The 23,237-nt window shown below is 37.3% G+C and overlaps 2 non-coding genes across 2 annotated transcripts; both read left to right on the top strand.

The window, feature by feature from the left end:
- The first annotated feature begins 13,752 nt into the window (after nt 1-13,752).
- On the top strand, nt 13,753-13,856 carry LOC130938517 (small nucleolar RNA R71). The gene has a single exon (XR_009069681.1). It is a non-coding gene; the product is annotated as a small nucleolar RNA R71 (small nucleolar RNA).
- Nucleotides 13,857-19,329: 5,473 nt separating this feature from the next.
- LOC130938551 (small nucleolar RNA R71) lies at nt 19,330-19,433 on the top strand. Its single transcript, XR_009069713.1, has one exon. It is a non-coding gene; the product is annotated as a small nucleolar RNA R71 (small nucleolar RNA).
- Nucleotides 19,434-23,237: the final 3,804 nt, after the last annotated feature.

Below are 23,237 nucleotides of genomic sequence, written 5' to 3'. Positions count from 1 at the left end.
CAAACCATTTTCAAATATCAAATAATTCTCAATAATCAAATCTTTTCCTTTGAAACTAAGCCTCGTTCTATTTCAATAAAATTCAGCTTTCTTTCAAATCCTTTGCTCTTGAATCAAACCAATAATTACTAATGAATCAAACCAATATTTTTCCAAACTCCTTCAAACGGTTTCAAACCCAAGTCACTCATTAGTGTAAATTTTATAACTCAAACTTTGAATACAAAACCCTTTTCTTAATATGAGTAAATATGCAATCAGATCTTTTTCAACGTATGATCATTTTCTTAAAATAGGTTTATAAATCGGATTTCCAATAAAAAGATCATTTCTTAATATAAGTATATCTAAAAATCAAGATTTCAAAACAAAATCACTTTTTTGTTTATTTTTACAAAAATACGGGCGGAACCCCTCCTTAAAACTCGACTTCACCATCCTTACGGGCTCCCTCACTTTCATAATTATCGACAGTTTACCAGCCTTCCATCAGCACTTTTCAAATACAAGGTTCTCAATAATCGACATACGATTCCAATCCTAGTAAAATCATTTATATAGTAACACCAAAATTAATTACCATTCACTTTCTCAACCAAAAATTCAATCACAGTCACAGCCAATCATTCATAGCAAAAAAGTCCAAACTCAATAACATTATAATTACTAACATATTTGTAATTATTTACTATACTTTTGGGCATTCTTAAATTGAAAACTGTTAATTTTAAAATAAAATCTCTATCTTTGTACGGAACCAAAATAACGAAAGCTCTGGAGAAGCTTTCTGTTGAGCTGTTGAAGAAGAAAACGTCAGAAATCGTCTGTGCCTTCTAGAACTCCAATTAGTCAAACTTAAGGAGAAGAAGAACTACATCACTGTCAATTTCTACGAGACAAAAGTAACGCCAACGTGTAAAAGAGGAGGATACGAACACTTTACCAAATTAAATTTTTTATTGGAGTTACGGATCTAAAAAAATTGAAGTCGAAAGTTCGGTAGAAGGTTACGGTTCTCTCTCTCTGGGTGACTCTTCTCTCTTCCTCACCATTTGCATGCAATCAACTAAGGTTATATGATGAGTAAGGTAATAAAAATAGTTATGTGGCTTACTTTTATATGGGCCACGGTTTATGCTTTTATGAGAATGATCATGCAATACTAGTATTATTTTGCCTATCATGCAATACTAGTATTCTTTTGCCTATATATATATTACTTTTATATGGGCCACGATTTATGCTTTTATGAGAATGATCATGCAATACTAGTATTCTTTTGCCTTAATAATATATATATATATATATATATATATATATATATATATATGTGCGCGCGCGCGTAACTAATGGAACTCCACTTAATAATAATAATAATAATTATAATGCTAATATGATTATAATAATATATATAAAGTTAAATGTATATGAGTTACTAATATAAATGATATTAACAATATAACAATAAAAGATATACCGTGAAATATTAGTAAAATTATGTTTACTGAAAAGTATCGATATTTATTTATATCGGTGGATATCGAACTCGATAATAATATTATTAATTAAATTTTGTTTTTAAATTAAAAATATCAAACTTAAATTAAAAAATATATATAATTTTCATTATTTATAAATTAATAAAATTTTAATTTTAATTATTTAAAATATTTTATCATAATAAAAATATATATAAGGTTCTGAATTTAATTGAATTCAAATAGTTATAAAATTATATATATATATATATATATATATATATATATATGTGTGTGTGTGCGCGCGCGCGCGTAACTAATGGAACTCCACTTAATAATAATAATAATTATAATGCTAATATGATTATAATAATATATATAAAGTTAAATGTATATGAGTTACTAATATAAATGATATTAACAACATAACAATAAAAGATATACCGTTAAATATTAGTAAAATTATGTTTACCGAAAAGTATCGATATTTATTCATATCGGTGGATATCGAACTCGATAATAATATTATTAATTAAACTTTGTTTTTAAATTAAAAATATCAAACTTAAATTAAAAATATATATAATTTTCATTATTTATAAATTAATAAAATTTTAATTTTAATTATTTAAAATATTTTATCATAATAAAAATATATATAAGGTTCTGAATTTAATTGAATTCAAATAGTTATAAAATTAATTTAATTACTTATAATAAAATAATTTCTAAAATATGAAACTCCAATTTATAAAATAAATTATAATTTATTTATATTTATATTTTCAAAAATGTGGGTTGTTACATCCTACCTACCTTACAAAAATTTTTGTCCTCGAAAATTGATATAAAATGAAAAAGATTTATTCTAACCTCCCTTTTCAAACATGTCAAAGAAAAACAGAAAGATTTGACATGTTTAATTTTCAAACATGAGGGAAATCAAAGTCATACTGACACCAAACTGTAACAAAGATGGATGTTCCAAAAGGTTCAAGTAGACAATTAGGAACATGGTCAAGCCAAGATATATGCGAATGATGGAATATGATCAGAAGAGAATCAAAGCATGGTTCAGGAAAGGTATCAGAAACTAAGAATTCCAATAAAGATGAAAAAATAGGAAATGCTGTGCCAACTCTTGTGTCAAGAATCGTAAGTCGAAACTGAACGGACCATTGAGAAATAACTCCTAACGTTTCTAAACTCCGTGATTCGCATAACCTATTATTTTTACTTTGTCCATGACAACCCATTAGTGTTTCCATATACATAAGTCATTAGTATTAAGTTGGCCAGACTTAATACCATGAGAAATGCAATGGTAAGCTAATAGCGTTAATCAACAGACAGTCATGCATATAAAATCTAAACCCTTGCCATTAAGACAAGTCCTATCGCATGACAGACACTCAGAGTATGTAGTGAAGCATAGTTAATCCATTCCCAAGGCTCTAACAGGAACGAACTGCTCTGATACCATAATGTAACACCCTACCACACAGAGTCTTATGCTTAAGTCATAAAGATGAGGTGATAAGGTATTACGACCTCTAAAAGTAAAAATATATGTATAATAATAGTTGAAAGGAATTTTAACTAGCTTCGCGTGTAGAGTCAGAAGCCTTGCTATATGTATCTTTCGAATTCTTCTCTCATATTTATCGCTTACGCGAGTGATGCAATTTTCTATATATTTAACGCCTTGCTTAACTCTTCTTCACAAGCTTCTAGTTAAAATTTCTTTTAACTATTATTATACATATGTTTTACTTTTAGAAGTCATAATACCTTGCCACCTCAACTTTATGATTTAAGCATAAGACTCTGTGTGGTAGGGTGTTATAGATTGAATGTTTATCACATTTTATTCAGAACATGAATGGTGTTCAGTTCAATGGAGTTGGCCATTTTCATTCACTTGTTGTTATGAGTCCTTTTCTTGATGGTTGAATGTTTATCACATTTTATTCAGAACATGAATGATGTTCAGTTCAATGGAGTTGGCCATTTTCATTCACTTGATTGTTAGTGTATTCAGTTGAGTCCTTTTCTTGATGATTGAATATTTATTACATTTTATTCAAAACATGAATGATATTCAGTTGAGTGGAGTTGGCCATTTTTATTCACTTGATTGTTAGTGTGTTCAGTTGAGTCCTTTTTTTGATGATTGAATGTTTATCACATTTTATTCAGAACATAAATGGTGTTCAGTGGAGTTGGCCATTTTTATTCACTTGATTGTTACTGTGTTCAGTTGAGTTCTTTTCTTGATGATTGAATGTTTATCACTGGTGCACGAATTTGTGATCATCAACAATGGCTCCAATAATGTGGTAGCTCTCACACGTGAATTACACTTAGTCACAACTCCGCACAACTAACCAGCAAGTGCACTGGGTCGTCCAAGTAATACCTTACGTGAGTAAGGGTCGATCCCACAGAGATTGTTGGTATGAAGCAAGCTATGGTCATCTTGTAAATCTCATTCAGGCAGATAATAATTGGTTATGGGAAATATAAAGAGATACTTGCTTAAATAATAAAGGATAGAAGTACTTATGTAAATTAATGGTGGGAATTTCAGATAAGCGTATGGAGATGCTTGTCCCTGTTGAATCTCTGTTTTCCTACTGCTTTCATCCAATCTTTCTTACTCCTTTCCATGGCAAGCTGTATGTAGGGCATCACCGTTGTCAATGGCTACATCCCATCTTCTCAGTGAAAATGGTCCAAATGCTCTGTCACAGCATGGCTAATCATCTGTCGGTTCTCAATCAGGTTGGAGTAGAATCCAGTGATTCTTTTGCGTCTGTCACTAACGCCCAGCCTTCAGGAGTTTGAAGCTCGTCACAGTCATTCAATCCCAGAATCCTACTGGGAATACCACAGACAAGGTTAGACTTTTCGGATTCCCATGAATGCTGCCATCAATTCTAGCTTATACCACGAAAATTCTGATTAAGGAATCCAAGAGATATGCGCCCGGTCTAAAGTAGAACGGAAGTGATTGTCAGTCACGCGCGTTCATAGGTGAGAATGATGATGAGTGTCATGGATCATCATATTCATCAAATTGAAGTGCAACGAATATCTTAGAACAGGAATAAATCGAATTGGATAGAAAATAATAGTAATTGCATTGAAACTTGAGGTACAGCAGAGCTCCACACCTTTAATCTATGGTGTGTAGAAACTCCACCGTTGAAAATACATAAGTGATAGAGGTTCAGGCATGGCCGAATGGCCAGCCCCCAAGATCTGAGAACTAATCGTCCAAAGATGTCTAATACACTAGTAAAAAGTCCTATTTATAATAAACTAGCTGCTAGGGTTTACAGAAGTAAGTAATTGATGCATAAATCCACTTCCGGGACCCACTTGGTGTATGTTTGGGCTGAGCTTGAACGCCAAGTTGTAACGTGTTTTGGGCGTTCAACTCCGGTCTGTGACGTGTTTCTGGCGTTTGACTCCAGACAGCAACATGGAACTGGCGTTGAGCACCAGTTTATGTTGTCTAATCACGAATAAAGTATGGACTATTATATATTGCTGGAAAGCTATGGATGTCTACTTTTCAACGCCGTTGAGAGCGTGCCATTTGTAGTTCTGTAGCTCCAGAAAATCCATTTTGAGTGCAGGGAGGTCAGATTCCAACAGCATCAGCAGTCCTTTGTCAGCCTCCTATCAGAGTTTTGCTCAGGTCCCTCAATTTCAGCCAGAAAATACCTGAAATCATAGAAAAATACACAAACTCATAGTAAAGTCCAAAAATGTGAATTTAGCATAAAAACTAATAAAAATATCCCTAAAAGTAACTAGAACCTATTAAAAACTACCTAAAAATAATGCCAAAAAGCGTATAAATTATCCGCTCATCACAACACCAAACTTAAATTGTTGCTTGTCCCCAAGCAACTGAAAATCAATTAGGATAAAAAGAAGAGAATATACTATAAATTCCAAAATATCAATGAATATTAATTCTAATTAGATGAGCGGGACTTGTAGCTTTTTGCTTCTGAATAGTTTTGGCATCTCACTTTTTCCTTTGAAGTTCAGAATGATTGGCTTCTCTAGAAACTTAGAATTTCGGATAGTGTTATTGATTCTTCTAGTTAAGTATGTTGATTCTTGAACACAGCTACTTTTATGAGTCTTGGCCGTGGCCCTAAGTACTTTGTTTTCCAGTATTACCACCGGATACATAAATGCCACAGACACATAACTGGGTGAACTTTTTCAGATTGTGACTCAGCTTTACTAGAGTCCCCAGTTAGAGGTGTCCAGAGCTCTTAAGCACACTCTTTTTGCTTTGGATCACGACTTTAACCACTCAGTCTCAAGCTTTTCACTTGGACCTTCATGACATAAGCACATGGTTAGGGACAGCTTGATTTAGCCGCTTAGGCCTGGATTTATTTCCTTGGGCCCTCCTATCCATTGATGCTCAAGTCTTGGATCCTTTTTACCCTTGCCTTTTGGTTTTAAGGGCTATTGGCTTTTTCTGCTTGCTTTTTCTTTTTCTTTCTATTTTTTGCCTTTTTTTCGCAAGCTTTTGCTTTTTCTTGCTTCAAGAATCAATTTTATGATTTTTCAGATCATCAATAACATTTCTCTTAGTTCATCATTCTTTCAAGAGCCAAAAATTTTAACATTCATAAACAACAAGATAAAAAATATGCACTGTTCAAGCATTCATTCGGAAAACAAAGAGTATTGTCACCACATCAATATAATTAAACTAAATTCAAGCATAATTTCGAAACTCATGTACTTCTTGTTCTTTTGAATTAGAAACATTTTTCATTTAAGAGAGGTGAAGGAGTTATGGAATTATTTATAGCTTTAAGACATAGTTACTCAACACTAATGATCATGAAGTAGAGACACAAAACATAAATAGACATGAAGCATAAAAATTGAAAAACAAAGAAATAAGAACAAGGAATGAGTCCACCTTAGTGGCATCTTCTTCTTGAAGGACCAATGATGTCCTTAAGCTCTTCTATGTCCCTTCCTTGCCTTTGTTGCTCCTCCCTCATTGCTCTTTGATCTTCTCTTATTTCATGGAGAATGATGGAGTGCTCTTGATGTTCCACCCTTAATTGTTCCACATTGTAACTCAAATCTTCTAAGGAAGTGTTGAGTTGTTCCCAATAGTTGTTGGGAGGAAAGTGCATCCCTTGAGGCATCTCTGGGATTTCTCGGTGATGAGCTTCCTCATGCGTCTCTTGGGTTCCATGAGTGGGCTCTCTTGTTTGCTCCATCCTTTTCTTAGTGATGGGCTTGTCCTCCTCAATGAGGATGTCTCCTTCTATGATAACTCCAGCTGAGTAACATAGATGGCAAATAAGATGAGGAAAAGCTAGCCTTGCCAAAGTAGAGGACTTATCGGCTATTTTGTAGAATTCATGGGAGATGACTTCATGAACTTCTGCTTCCTCCCCAATCGTGATGCTATGAATCATGATGACCCGATCCACAGTAACTTCAGATCGATTGCTAGTGGGGATGATGGAGCGTTGAATGAACTCCAACCATCCTCTAGCCAGAGGCTTGAGGTCCAGTCTTCTTAGTTGAACCGGCTTGCCTTTGGAGTCTCTTTTCCATTGAGCTCCTTCCACACATATGTCCATAAGGACTTGATCCAACCTTTGATTAAAGTTGACCCTTCTAGTGTAGGGGCGTTCATCTCCTTGCATCATGGGCAAGTTGAATGCCAACCTCACATTTTTCGGACTAAAATCTAAGTATTTCCCCCGAACCATTGTAAGATAATTCTTTGGACTCGGGTTCATACTTTGATCATGGTTCCTAGTGATCCATGCATTGGCATAGAACTCTTGAACCATTAAAATTCTGACTTGTTGAATGGGGTTGGTTAGAACTTCCCAACCTCTTCTTTGGATCTCATGTCGGATCTCCGGATACTCATTTTTCTTGAGCTTGAAAGGGACCACAGGGATCACCTTCTTCTTGGTCACAACATCATAGAAGTGGTCTTGATGGGCTTTGGAGATGAATCTTTCCATCTCCCATGACTCGGAGGTGGAAGCTTTTGTCTTCCCTTTCCCTTTTCTAGAGGATTCTCCGGCCTTGGGTGCCATCAATGGTTATGGAAAAACAAAAAGCTTATGCTTTTACCACACCAAACTTAAAATATTGCTCGCCCTCGAGCAAGAAAAGAAAGAAGAGAAGAAGAAGAAGAAGAAAAGATGGAGGAGAAGGGGAGGTGTAGGTTTCGGCCAAGGTATAGAAGAGGGGGTTGTGTTGTGTGAAAATGAAGTAGAATGGAGGGGTATATATAGGGAGGGGGGAGGGGGTAGGTTCGGCCATTTAGGGTGGGTTTGGGTGGGAAAGATTTTTGAATTTTGAAGGTAGGTGGGGCTTATGGGGAAAAGTGGATGGATGTGAGTGGTGAAGGGGTAATTGGGAAGAGAGATTGAGGTGATTGGTGAAGGGTTTTTGGGAAAGTATGTTATAGGATTAGGAGGTAAGGTGGGAATATGTTAGGTGGGGATCCTGTGGGATCCACAGATCCTGAGGTGTCAAGGATTTACATCCCTGCACCAATTAGGCATGTAAAATGCCTTAGCATACCATTCTGGCGTTTAAACACCGAAGTGATGCACGTTCTGGGCGTTCAACGCCCATGTGCAGCATGTTTCTGGCGTTGAACGCCAGTTCCATCCTTATTACTGGCGTTCAGTGCCAGCTTTCCTCAGGGCATATTCCTGGCGTCCAAACGCCAGGATGTTGCTTGTTTTTGGCATTCAGCGCCAGATCCATGCTGTGTTCTGGCGTTGAACGCCAGCCAGATGCACCTTACTGGCGTTTAAACGCCAGTAAGTCCTTCCTCCAGGGAGTGATTTTTCTTCTGCTATTTTTGATTCTGTTTTTAATTTTAATAATTTTTTCGTGACTCCTTATGATTGGTGCGCGAAATTGTGATCACTACACAACTTTGCACAACTAACCAGCAAGTGCACTGGGTCGTCCAAGTAATACCTTACGTGAGTAAGGGTCGATCCCACGGAGATTGTTGGTATGAAGCAAGCTATGGTCACCTTGTAAATCTCAGTCAGGCAGACTCAAATGGGTATAGATGATGAATAAAACATAAAGATAAAGATAGAGATACTTATGTATATCATTGGTGAGAGCTTCAGATAAGCGTATGAAGATGCCTTCCCTTCCGTCTCTCTGCTTTCCTACTGTCTTCATCCAATCCTTCTTACTCCTTTCCATGGCAAGCTCATGTAGGGTTTCACCGTTGTCAGTGGCTACCTCCCATCCTCTTAGTGAAAATGTTCCCATGCTCTGTCACAGCATATGGCTAATCAGCTGTCGGTTCTCGGTCAGGCCGGAATAAAATCCATCGATTCTTTTGCGTCTGTCACTAACGCCCCGCCTGCTAGGAGTTTGAAGCACGTCACAGTCATTCAATCATTGAATCCTACTCAGAATACCACAGACAAGGTTAGACCTTCCGGATTCTCTTGAATGCTGCCATCAGTTCTCGCCTATACCACGAAGACTCTGATCTCACGGAATGGCTGGCTCGTTTGTCAGGCGAGCACTCGGTTGTCAGGCGATCAACCATGCATCGTGTATCAGGAATCCAAGAGATATTCACTAAGCCTCGTATGCTTGTAGAACAAGAGTGGTTGTCAGTCACTTTGTTCATGAGTGAGAATGATGATGAGTGTCACGGATCATCACATTCATCAAGTTGAAGAACAAGTGATATCTTGGACAAAGAACAAGCGGAATTGAATAGAAGAACAATAGTAATTGCATTAATACTCGAGGTACAGCAGAGCTCCACACCTTAATCTATGGTATGTAGAAACTCCACCGTTGAAAATACATAAGAACAAAAGTGATCATTGGTTTCGGCCCCAAAGAGGGAACCAGAAGAACCAAGATGAAAATACAATAGTAAAAGGTCCTACTTATAGAAAACTAGTAGCCTAGGGTGTACAGAGATGAGTAAATGTCATAAAAATCCACTTCCGGGCCCACTTGGTGTGTGCTTGGGCTGAGCAATGAAGCATTTTCGTGTAGAGACTCTTCTTGGAGTTAAACGCCAGCTTTTATGCCAGTTTGGGCGTTTAACTCCCATTTTGGTGCCAGTTCCGGCGTTTAACGCTGGGAATTCTGAGGGTGACTTTGAACGCCGGTTTGGGCCATCAAATCTTGGGCAAAGTATGGACTATCATATATTGCTGGCAAGCCCAGGATGTCTACTTTCCAACGCCGTTGAGAGCGCGCCAATTGGGCTTCTGTAGCTCCAGAAAATCTACTTCGAGTGCAGGGAGGTCAGAATCCAACAGCATCTGCAGTCCTTTTCAGTCTCTGGATCAGATTTTTGCTCAGGTCCCTCAATTTCAGCCAGAAAATACCTGAAATCACAGAAAAACACACAAACTCATAGTAAAGTCCAGAAAAGTGAATTTTAACTAAAAACTAATAAAAATATAATAAAAACTAACTAAAAGATACTAAAAACATACTAAAAACAATGCCAAAAAGCGTACAAATTATCCGCTCATCACAACACCAAACTTAAATTGTTGCTTGTCCCCAAGCAACTGAAAATCAAATAAGATAAAAAGAAGAGAATATACTATAGACTCCAAATTATCAATGAAACTTAGCTCCAAATTAGATGAGCGGGACTAGTAGCTTTTTGCCTCCGAACAGTTTTGGCATCTCACTCTATCCTTTGAAATTCAGAATGATTGACTTCTTTAGGAACTCAGAATCCAGATAGTGTTATTGATTCTCCTAGTTAAGTATGATGATTCTTGAACACAGCTACTTATTGAGTCTTGGCTGTGGCCCAAAGCACTCTGTCTTCCAGTATTACCACCGGATACATACATGCCACAGACACATAATTGGGTGAACCTTTTCAGATTGTGACTCAGCTTTGCTAGAGTCCCCAATTAGAGGTGTCCAGGGTTCTTAAGCACACTCTTTTTGCCTTGGATCACAACTTTATTTCTTTCTTTTTCTTTCTTTTTCTTTTTCTCCCTTTTTTTCGTTTTTTTTTGTATTCACTGCTTTTTCTTGCTTCAAGAATCATTTTTATGATTTTTCAGATCCTCAGTAACATGTCTCCTTTTTCATCATTCTTTCAAGAGCCAACAATTTTAACATTCATGAACCACAAATTCAAAAGACATATGCACTGTTCAAGCATACATTCAGAAAACAAAAAGTATTGTCACCACATCAAACTAATTAAGCTAGTTTTAAAGATGAATTCAAAATCCTGTACTTCTTGTTCTTTTGTAATAAAAACAGTTTTCTTTTAAGAAAGGTGATGGATTCATAGGACATTCATAACTTTAAGGCATAGACACTAAGACACTAATGATCACAAGACACAAACATAGATAAACATAAGCATGAAAATTTCGAAAAACAGGAAAATAAAGAACAAGGAGATTAAAGAACGGGTCCACCTTAGTGATGGCGGCTTGTTCTTCGTCTTGAAGATCCTATGGAGTGCTTGAGCTCCTCAATGTCTCTTCCTTGTCTTTGTGGAGGAAAGTGCATCCCTTGAGGCATCTCAGGGATCTCATGATGAGAGGGGTCTCTTGTTTGCTCCATCCTTTAGTAATGGGCTTGAGGTCATGCCTTCTCAGTTGAACCGGCTTCCCTCTTGAATTTCTCTTCCATTGGGCGTCCTCTTCACAGATATCTATGAGGACTTGGTCCAACCTTTTGATCAAAGTTGACCCTTCTTCATGGCCACAACTTCATAGAAGTGGTCTTGATGCACCCTTGAGATGAATCTCTCCATCCCTCATGACTCGGAGGTAGAAGCTTTTGCCTTCCCTTTCCTCTTTCTAGAGGTTTCTCCGGCCTTGGATGCCATAAATGGTTATGGAAAAACAAAAAGCAATGCTTTTACCACACCAAACTTAAAAGGTTTGCTCGTCCTCGAGCAAAAGAAGAAAGAAGAGAGTAGAAGAAGAAGAAATGGAGGAGAGAGAGATGGCTTTGTGGTTCGGCCAAAAGGGGAAGAAGTAGTGTTTAGGGTGTGTGAAAATGAAGGAGTGAAGATGATAGTGGGATTTGCTAGGTGGGGTAGGTGTGGATCCTGTGGGGTCCACAGATCCTGAGGTGTCAAGGAAAAGTCATCCCTGCACCAAGTGGCGTGCAAAAAATGCACTTTGTGCCAATTCTGGCGTTAAACGCCGGGCTGGTGCCCATTTCTGGCGTTTAACGCCAGGTTCTTGCCCTTTCCTGGCGTTTAACGCCAGTCTGGTGCCCCTTTCTGGCGTTAAACGCCCAGAATGGTGCCAGACTGGGCGTTAAACGCCCATCTGCTAGCCTCACTGGCGTTTAAACGCCAGTGAGTTCTTCCTCCAGGGTGTGCTATTTTTCTTCCTGTTTTTCATTTTATTTTTGCTTTTTCAATTGATTTTGTGACTTCTTATGATCATCAACCTACAAAAAACATAAAATAACAAAAGAAAATAGATAAAATATAACATTGGGTTGCCTCCCAACAAGCGCTTCTTTAATGTCAGTAGCTTGACAGTGGGCTCTCATGGAGCCTCACAAATGCTCTGAGCAATGTTGGAACCTCCCAACACCAAACTTAGAGTTTGAATGTGGGGTTTCAACACCAAACTTAGAGTTTGGTTATGGCCTCCCAACACCAAACTTAGAGTTTGATTGTGGGGGCTCTGTTTGACTCTGATTTGAGGGAAGCTCTTCATGCTTCCTCTCCATGGTGACAGAGGGATATCCTTGAGCCTTAAACACAAAGGATTCTTCATTCACTTGAATGATCAGTTCACCTCTATCAACATCAAACACAGCCTTTGCTGTGGCTAGGAAGGGTCTGCCAAGGATGATGGTTTCATCCATGCACTTCCCAGTCTCTAGGACTATGAAATCAGCAGGGATGTAATGGTCTTCAATCTTCACCAAAACATCCTCTACAAGTCCATAAGCTTGTTTTCTTGAGTTGTTTGCCATCTCTAGTGAGATTCTTGCAGCTTGTACCTCAAAGATCCCTAGCTTCTCTATTACAGAGAGAGGCATGAGGTTTACACTTGACCCTAAGTCACACAGAGCCTTCTTGAAGGTCATGGTGCCTATGGTACAAGGTATGGAAAACTTCCCAGGATCTTGTCTCTTTTGAGGTAATTTCTGCCTAGACAAGTCATCCAGTTCTTTGGTGAGCAAAGGAGGTTCATCCTCCCAAGTCTCATTTCCAAATAACTTGTCATTTAGTTCCATGATTGCTCCAAGGTATTTAGCAACTTGCTCTTTAGTGACATACTCATCCTCTTCAGAGGAAGAATACTCATCAGAGCTCATGAAAGGCAGAAGTAAGTCCAATGGAATCTCTATGGTCTCATTTTGAGCCTCAGATTCCCATGGTTCCTCATTAGGGAACTCATTGGAGGTTAGTGCACGCCCATTGAGGTCTTCCTCAGTGGCGTTCACTTCCTTTCCCTCCTCTCCAAATTCGGCCATGTTGATGGCCTTGCACTCTCCTTTTGGATTTTCTTCTGTGTTGCTTGGGAGAGTACTAGGAGGGAGTTCAGTAATTTTCTTGCTCAGCTGTCCCACTTGTGCCTCCAAATTTCTAATGGAGGACCTTGTTTCAGTCATGAAACTTTGAGTGGTTTTGATTAGATCAGAGACCATGGTTGCTAAGTCAGAGGGGTTCTGCTTAGAATTCTCTGTCTGTTGCTGAGAAGATGATGGAAAAGGCTTGCCATTGCTAAACCTGTTTCTTCCACCATTATTGTTATTGAAACCTTGTTGAGGTCTCTCTTGATTCTTCCATGAGAAATTTGGGTGATTTCTCCATGAAGAATTATAGGTGTTTCCATAGGGTTCTCCTAGGTAATTCACCTCTTCCATTGAAGGGTTCTTAGGATCATAGGCTTCTTCTTCAGATGAAGCATCCTTAGTACTGCTTGGTGCATTTTGCATTCAAGACAGACTTTGAAAAATCAAATTGACTTGTTGAGTCAATATCTTGTTCTGAGCCAAAATGGCATTCAGAGTATCAATCTCAAGAACTCCTTTCTTCTGATTTGTCCCATTGTTCACATGATTCCTTTCAGAAGTGTACATGAATTGGTTATTTGCAACCATTTCAATTAGCTCTTGAGCTTCTGTAGGCGTCTTCTTCAGATGAAGAGATCCTCCAGCAGAGCTATCCAAAGACATCTTGGATAGTTCAGAGAGACCATCATAGAAAATACCTATGGTGCTCCATTCAGAAAGCATGTCAGATGGACACTTTCTGATCAATTGTTTGTATCTTTCCCAAGCTTCATAGAGGGATTCTCCATCCTTCTGTCTGAAGGTTTGGACTTCCACTCTAAGCTTACTCAATTTTTGAGGTGGAAAGAACTTTGCCAAGAAGGCATTGACTAGCTTTTCCCATGAGTCCAAGCTTTCTTTAGGTTGTGAGTCCAACCATATCCTAGCTCTGTCTCTTACAGCAAAAGGGAATAGCATAAGTCTGTAGACTTCAGGGTCAACCCTATTAGTCTTGACAGTGTCACAGATTTGCAAGAATTCAGCTAAGAACTGATGAGGATCTTCCAATGGAAGTCCATGGAACTTGCAATTCTGTTGCATTAGAGAAACTAATTGAGGCTTAAGCTCAAAGTTGTTTGCTCCAATGGCAGGGATAGAGATGCTTCTCCCGTAGAAGTCGGGAGTAGGTGCAGTAAAGTCACCAAGCACCTTCCTTGCATTGTTGGCATTGTTGTTATTTTCGGCTGCCATGGGTTCTTCTTCTTTGAAGATTTCTGTTAGGTCCTCTACAGAGAGTTGTGCCTTAGCTTCTCTTAGCTTTCGCTTCAAGGTCCTTTCAGGTTCAGGGTCAGCTTCAACAAGAATGCTTTTGTATTTGTTCCTGCTCATATGAAAGAGAAAAAAACAAGAAAATATGGAATCCTCTATGTCACAGTATAGAGATTCCTTGAGGTGTCAGAGGAAAAGAAAAGTAGAAGACAGAAGTAGAAAATTCGAACTTATCAAAGAAGATGGAGTTCGAATTTTGCATTAAGGAATATAGTTAGTTCATAAATAGAAGGATGTGAGAAGAAGGGAAGTAATTTTCGAAAATTGAGTAAAAGATTTTGAAAAACACTAATTGATTTTCGAAAACAAAAGTGGGAAAGAAGTAAAGTGATTTTTGAAAAAGATTTTGAAATTAGAAATCAACAAGATATGATTTGAAAACTATTTTGAAAAAGATGTGATTAAAGAGATATGATTGAAAAGTTATGGTTTTAAAAAAAAGATATGATTGAAAAGATATGATTTTGAAAACAATTTTAAAAAGATTTGATTTTAAAAATTAATGACTTGCCTAACAAGAAAAGATATGATTCAAACATTAAACCTTTCTCAACAGAAAAGGCAACATACTTAAAATGTTCAATCAAATCATTAATTGTTAGTAAGTATCTTTGAAAAAGGAAAGAAATTGATTTTGAAAACATTTGATTGAAAAGATATGATTTGAAAAAGATTTGATTTTGAAAAACTTTGAAAACTTGAAAAAAAATTGATTTTGAAAACAAAATCTTCCCCCTTGTGCCATCCTGGCGTTAAACGCCCAGAATGGTGCACATTCTGGCGTTAAACGCCCAGAATGGTGCACATTCTGGCGTTTAACGCCCAAAACTATACCCTTTTGGGCGTTAAACGCCCAACCAGGTACCCTGGCTGGCGTTTAAACGCCAGTCTGTCTTCTTCACTGGGCATTTTTGAATGCCCAACTTTTTCTGTATAATTCCTCTGCAGTATGTTCTGAATCTTCAATTCTCTGTATTATTGACTTGAAAAGACACAAATTAAAAATATTTTTGGATTTTTAATAATGAGGAATAATCAAAATGCAACTAAAATCAAATAACAATGCATGCAAGACACCAAACTTAGCAGTTTGTATACTATTGACACTAACAAAATGAGAATGCACATAAGAAATAACAAAACACTCAAGTCAATAGAATTCAAAGATCAAAACAAGGAAATCATCAAGAACAACTTGAAGATAAATGAAGACACATGCATAAATTTGAAAAATGCAAGAAGAACAGAAACATGCAATTGACACCAAACTTAAAATGAGACACTAGACTTAAACAAGAAATATTTTTTTTTTGTTTTTATGATTTTGTAATTTTTTTGGATTTTTCGAAAATTAAGTGGAAGAAGAAAATAAAGGTATCAAAATTCTTAATGAGAATTCCAGGAATCATGCAATGTTAGTCTAAAGCTTTAGTCTAAAGGAATTAGACAAAGCTAGCTAAGCTTCAGCAGAACATTGCATTCAAGAGCTAAATTGATAATGATCAATCAGCTTTGGTGATGATAAGAACATCACCTTGAAACACTAGAATTCACTCTTAAGAATTCTGAAGAAAAATAATACCTAATCTAAGCAACAAGATGAACCGTCAGTTGTCCATACACAAACAATCCCCGGCAACGGCGCCAAAAACTTGGTGCGCGAAATTGTGATCACTACACAACTTTGCACAACTAACCAGCAAGTGCACTGGGTCGTCCAAGTAATACCTTACGTGAGTAAGGGTCGATCCCACGGAGATTGTTGGTATGAAGCAAGCTATGGTCACCTTGTAAATCTCAGTCAGGCAGACTCAAATGGGTATAGATGATGAATAAAACATAAAGATAAAGATAGAGATACTTATGTATATCATTGGTGAGAGCTTCAGATAAGCGTATGAAGATGCCTTCCCTTCCGTCTCTCTGCTTTCCTACTGTCTTCATCCAATCCTTCTTACTCCTTTCCATGGCAAGCTCATGTAGGGTTTCACCGTTGTCAGTGGCTACCTCCCATCCTCTCAGTGAAAATGTTCCCATGCTCTGTCACAGCATATGGCTAATCAGCTGTCGGTTCTCGGTCAGGCCGGAATAAAATCCATCGATTCTTTGCGTCTGTCACTAACGCCCCGCCTGCTAGGAGTTTGAAGCACGTCACAGTCATTCAATCATTGAATCCTACTCAGAATACCACAGACAAGGTTAGACCTTCCGGATTCTCTTGAATGCTGCCATCAGTTCTCGCCTATACCACGAAGACTCTGATCTCACGGAATGGCTGGCTCGTTTGTCAGGCGAGCACTCGGTTGTCAGGCGATCAACCATGCATCGTGTATCAGGAATCCAAGAGATATTCACTAAGCCTCGTATGCTTGTAGAACAAGAGTGGTTGTCAGTCACTTTGTTCATGAGTGAGAATGATGATGAGTGTCACGGATCATCACATTCATCAAGTTGAAGAACAAGTGATATCTTGGACAAAGAACAAGCGGAATTGAATAGAAGAACAATAGTAATTGCATTAATACTCGAGGTACAGCAGAGCTCCACACCTTAATCTATGGTGTGTAGAAACTCCACCGTTGAAAATACATAAGAACAAAAGTGATCATTGGTTTCGGCCCCAAAGAGGGAACCAGAAGAACCAAGATGAAAATACAATAGTAAAAGGTCCTACTTATAGAAAACTAGTAGCCTAGGGTGTACAGAGATGAGTAAATGTCATAAAAATCCACTTCCGGGCCCACTTGGTGTGTGCTTGGGCTGAGCAATGAAGCATTTTCGTGTAGAGACTCTTCTTGGAGTTAAACGCCAGCTTTTATGCCAGTTTGGGCGTTTAACTCCCATTTTGGTGCCAGTTCCGGCGTTTAACGCTGGGAATTCTGAGGGTGACTTTGAACGCCGGTTTGGGCCATCAAATCTTGGGCAAAGTATGGACTATCATATATTTCTGGAAAGCCCAGGATGTCTACTTTCTAACGCCGTTGAGAGCGCGCCAATTGGGCTTCTGTAGCTCTAGAAAATCCACTTAGAGTGCAGGAAGGTCAGAATCCAACAGCATCTGCAGTCCTTTTCAGTCTCTGGATCAGATTTTTGCTCAGGTCCCTCAATTTCAGCCAGAAAATACCTGAAATCACAGAAAAATACACAAACTCATAGTAAAGTCCAGAAAAGTGAATTTTAACTAAAAACTAATAAAAATATAATAAAAACTAACTAAAAGATACTAAAAATATACTAAAAACAATGCCAAAAAGCGTACAAATTATCCGCTCATCAATGATCATGAACCTACTAAAACACAAAATAACAATAAAATAAAAATAAAATTAGATAAATAAAAATTGGGTTGCCTCCCAACAAGCGCTTCTTTAATGTCAATAGCTTGATAGTGGGCTCTCATGGAGCCACAAAGGTGATTGATTGTGGGGGCTCTGTTTGACTCTGTATTGAGAGAAGCTGCATACTTACTCTCCCTTGTTACAGAAGGATAGTCGTGTGCCTTAAACACAAGGTAGTCCCCATTCAATTGAAGGACTAATTCTCCTCTGTTAACATCAATCACAGCACCTGCTGTGGCTAGGAAAGGTCTTCCAAGGATGATGCATTCATCCTCTTCCTTCCTAGTGTCTAAGATTATGAAATCAGCAGGGATGTAAAGGCCTTCAACCTTTACTAACACGTTCTCTACTAATCCATAAGCTTGTCTTACTGACTTGTCTGCCAATTGTAATGAGAATAAGGCAGGCTGCACCTCAAGGATCCCCAGTTTTTCCATTACAGAGAGTGGCATAAGATTTATGCCTGACCCTAGGTCACACAGAGCCTTGTTAAAGGTCTTGGTGCCTATGGTATAGGGTATTAAGAATTTACCAGGATCTTGTTTCTTTTGAGGTAGAGTTTGCTGAACCCATGTATCAAGTTCACTAATGAGCAAGGGAGGTTCACCTTCCCAACTCTCATCACCAAATAACTTGGCATTCAGCTTCATGATGGCTCCTAGATATTGAGCAACTTGCTCTCCAGTTACATCTTCATCCTCTTCAGAGGAAGAATAATCTTCAGAGCTTATGAATGGTAGAAGAAATTTAATGGAATCTCTATGGTCTCTATATGAACCTCAGATTTCTTTAGGTCCTCAATGGAGAACTTCTTCTTGCTTGAGAGACGTCCCAGGAGGTCTTCCTCACTAGGATTTTTGTCCTTCTCCTCCCTTGTGCATTCGGCCATATTGATTACATCAATGGCCTTGCACTCTCCTCTTGGATTTTCTTCTGTATTGCTTGGAAGAGTACTGGGAGGAGTTTCAGTGACTTTCTTACTCAGCTGGCCCACTTGTGCCTCCAAATTTCTGATGGAGGACCTTGTTTCACTCATGAAACTTAGAGTGGCCTTAGACAGATCAGAGACTAAATTTGCTAAATTAGAGGGGCTCTGCTTAGAATTCTCTGTCTGTTGCTGAGAAGATGATGGAAAAGGCTTGTTATTGCTGAGCCTGTTTCTTCCACCATTATTAAAGCCTTGTTGAGGCTTTTGTTGATCCTTCCATGAGAAATTTGGATGATTTCTCCATAATGAATTATAGGTGTTTCCATAAGGTTCACCTATGTAATTTATCTCTGCTATTGCAGGGTTCTCAGGATCATAAGCTTCTTTAGAAGCTGCCTCTTTAGTACTGTTGGATGCATTTTGCCATCCATTCAGACTTTGAGAGATCATGTTGACTTGCTGAGTCAACACTTTGTTCTGAGCCAATATGGCATTCAGAGCATCAATCTCAAGAACTCCCTTCCTCTGAGGCATCCCATTATTCACGGAATTCCTCTCAGAAGTATACATGAATTGGTTATTTGCAACCATGTCAATAAGTTCTTGAGCTTCTGCATGCGTTTTCTTTAGGTGAATGGATCCACCTGCAGAATGGTCCAATGACATCTTGGAAAATTCAGATAGACCATAATAGAATATATCTAATATGGTCCATTCTGAAAACATGTCAGAAGGACACTTTTTGGTCATCTGCTTGTATCTTTCCCAAGCTTCATAAAGGGATACACCATCTTTTTGCTTGAAGGTCTAAACATCCACTCTAAGCTTGCTCAGCTTTTGAGGAGGAAAGAATTTATCCAAGAAGGCCGTGACCAGCTTATCCCAAGAGTCCAGGCTATCTTTAGGTTGTGAGTCCAACCATGTTCTAGCTCTGTCTCTTACAGCAAAAGGGAAAAGCATGAGCCTGTAGACTCCAGGATCTACTCCATTCGTCTTTACAAGCTCACAAATCTGCAAGAACTCAGTTAAAAACTGGTAAGGATCTTCAGATGGAAGTCCATGAAACTTGCAGTTCTGTTGTATTAGAGCAACTAATTGAGGTTTCAGCTCAAAATTGTTTGCTCCAATGGCAGGAATTGAGATGCTTCTTCCATCAAATTTGGAAGTTGGTTTAGTGAAATCACCAAGCATCCTCCTTGCATTATTGTTGTTGGGTTCGGCTGCCATCTCCTTTTATCGTTCAAAAATTTCAGAAAGGTTGTCTCTGGATTGTTTAGCTTCTCTTAATTTCCTCTTCAGAGTCCTTTCAGGTTCAAGATCAGCTTCAACAAGAATTCCTTTTTCCTTGTTCCTGCTCATATAGGGAAGAAGAGAACAAGAAAAGAAAGAGGAATCCTCTATGTCACAGTATAGAGATTCCTTTATGTTAGTAGAAGAAGAAAGGGAATAGGAGTGAAGAAGAATGAATAGGTAGGGGCAGTGATTTGAGATGAAGAGAGGTGAAGAGAAGTGTTAGTAGATAAATAAATAAATAGAAGAAGGGGAGAGGGAAGAAATTTCGAAAATAAAATTGAAAAGAAGTTAAATGATTTTCGAAAATAAAAGATAAGATAGAATTAAAATTAAAACAATTAATTAATTAAAAAGAATTTTTGAAAAAGGGATGAGATATTTTCGAAAATTAGAGAGGGAAAAGTAGTTAGGTGGTTTTGAAAAAGATAAGAAACAAACAAAAATTCAAATAGTTAGTTGAAAAAGATATTAAAATCAAATTTGAAAAGATAAGAAGATAAGAAGTTAGATAAGATATTTTTAAATCAAATTTTTGAAAAAGATAGAATTTTGAAAAAGATAAGATAAAAAGATAAGATAAGAAGATATGATTAAAAAGATAAAAAATATATTTTGAAAAAGATTTGAATTTAAAATTAAAATTAATTACTTGACTAACAAGAAACTAAAAGATAAGATTCTAGAATTTAAAGATTGAACTTTTCTTAACAAGAAAGTAACAAACTTCAAATTTTTGAATCAATCACATTAATTGTTAGTGAATTTTCGAAAATTATGAAATAAAGTTAAGAAAAAGAGATTTTGAAAAATAATTTTCAAAATTTTTGAAAAAATAGAAAAAAATGAAAAAGATATGATTTTTGAAAAAGATTTTGAAAAGATAAGATTTTTAAAATTGAAAATTTGACTTGACTTACAAGAAATAACTAATTTTAAAAATTTTTGACTAAGTCAACTCAAATTTTCGAAATTTTGGAGAGAAATAAGAAAAAGATATTTTTTTGATTTTTGAATTTTTAATGATGAGAGAGAAAAACACAAAAATGACCCAAAACATGAAAATTTTGGATCAAAACACAAGATGTATGCAAGAACACTATGAATGTCAAGATGAACACCAAGAACACTTTGAAGATCATGATAAACATCAAGAACATAATTTTGAAAAATTTTTGATGCAAAGAAAACATGCAAGACACCAAACTTAGAAATCTTTAATGCATGGACTCTAACAAACGAAAAATGCATATGAAAAACAACAAACAACACAAAACAAGAAAACATCAAGATCAAACAAGAAGACTTGTCAAGAACAACTTGAAGATCATGAAGAACACCATGAATGCATGAATTTTCGAAAAATGCAAGAAAAATTTTTAAAGCATGCAATTGACACCAAACTTAAAAGTTGACTCAAGACTCAAACAAGAAACACAAAATATTTTTGATTTTTTATGATTTTATGATTTTTTTGTATTTTTATTATTTTTTTCGAAAATATTCTTTAGAAAAATGAAAATAAAGAAAATTTTTTTTTTCGAAAATTTTTTGAAAACTTTTTGAAAAGAAAATTACCTAATCTGAGCAACAAGACGAACCGTCAGTTGTCCATACTCGAACAATCCCCGGCAACGGCACCAAAAACTTGGTGCACGGATTTGTGATCATCAACAATGGCTCCAATAATGTGGTAGCTCTCACACGTGAATTACACTTAGTCACAACTCCGCATAACTAACCACCAAGTGCACTGGGTCGTCCAAGTAATACCTTACGTGAGTAAGGGTCGATCCCACGGAGATTGTTGGTATGAAGCAAGCTATGGTCATCTTGTAAATCTCATTCAGGCAGATAATAATTGGTTATGGGAAATATAAAGAGATACTTGCTTAAATAATAAAGGATAGAAATACTTATGTAAATTAATGGTGGAAATTTCAGATAAGCGTATGGAGATGCTTGTCCCTGTTGAATCTCTGCTTTCCTACTGCTTTCATCCAATCCTTCTTACTCCTTTTCATGGCAAGCTGTATGTAGGGCATTACCGTTGTCAATGGCTACATCCCATCCTCTCAGTAAAAATGGTCCAAATACTCTGTCACAGCACGGCTAATCATCTGTCGATTCTCAATCAGGTTAGAGTAGAATCCAGTGATTCTTTTGCGTCTGTCACTAACGCCCAGCCTTCAGGAGTTTGAAGCTCGTCACAGTCATTCAATCCCAGAATCCTACTCGGAATACCACAGACAAGGTTAGATTTTCCGGATTCCCATGAATGCTGCCATCAATTCTAGCTTATACCACGAAGATTCTGATTAAGGAATCCAAGAGATATGCGCCCGGTCTAAAGTAGAACGGAAGTGGTTGTCAGTCATGCACGTTCATAGGTGAGAATGATGATGCGTGTCATGGATCATCACATTTATCAAATTGAAGTGCAACGAATATCTTAGAACAGAAATAAATCGAATTAGATAGAAAATAATAGTAACTGCATTGAAACTTGAGGTACAACAGAGCTCCACACCTTTAATCTATGGTGTGTAGAAACTCCACCGTTGAAAATACATAAGTGATAGAGGTTCAGGCATGGCCGAATGGCCAGCCCCCAAGATCTGAGAACTAATCGTCCAAAGATGTCTAATACACTAGTAAAAAGTCCTATTTATAATAAACTAGCTGCTAGGGTTTACAGAAGTAAGTAATTGATGCATAAATCTACTTCCGGGGCCCACTTGGTGTATGTTTGGGCTGAGCTTGATCTATCCACGAGCTGAGGCTTCTCTTGGAGTTGAACGCCAAGTTGCAACGTGTTTTGGGCGTTCAACTCCGGTTTGTGACGTGTTTCTGGCGTTTGACTCCAGACAGCAACATGGAACTGGCGTTGAGCGCCAGTATACGTCATCTAATCACGAATAAAGTATAAACTATTATATATTGCTGAAAAGCTCTGGGTGTCTACTTTCCAACGCCGTTGATAGCGCGCCATTTAGAGTTATGTAACTCCAGAAAATCTATTTCGAGTGCAGGGAGGTCAGATTCCAACAGCATCAGCAGTCCTTTGTCAGCCTCCTATCAGAGTTTTGCTCAGGTCCCTCAATTTCAGCTAGAAAATACCTGAAATCACAGAAAAACACACAAACTCATAGTAAAGTCTAGAAATGTGAATTTAGCATAAAAACTAATGAAAACATCCCTAAAAGTAACTAGAACCTATTAAAAACTACCTAAAAACAATGTCAAAAAGCGTATAAATTATCCGCTCATCAATCACATTTTTATTCATAACATGAATAGTGTTCAATTCAGTGGAGTTGGCCATTTTCATTCACTTTATTG

Source organism: Arachis stenosperma, chromosome 6 (assembly GCF_014773155.1).
Source record: "Arachis stenosperma cultivar V10309 chromosome 6, arast.V10309.gnm1.PFL2, whole genome shotgun sequence".
Lineage (NCBI taxonomy): Eukaryota > Viridiplantae > Streptophyta > Magnoliopsida > Fabales > Fabaceae > Arachis > Arachis stenosperma.
This window is presented reverse-complemented; position numbering and strand designations above follow the sequence as displayed.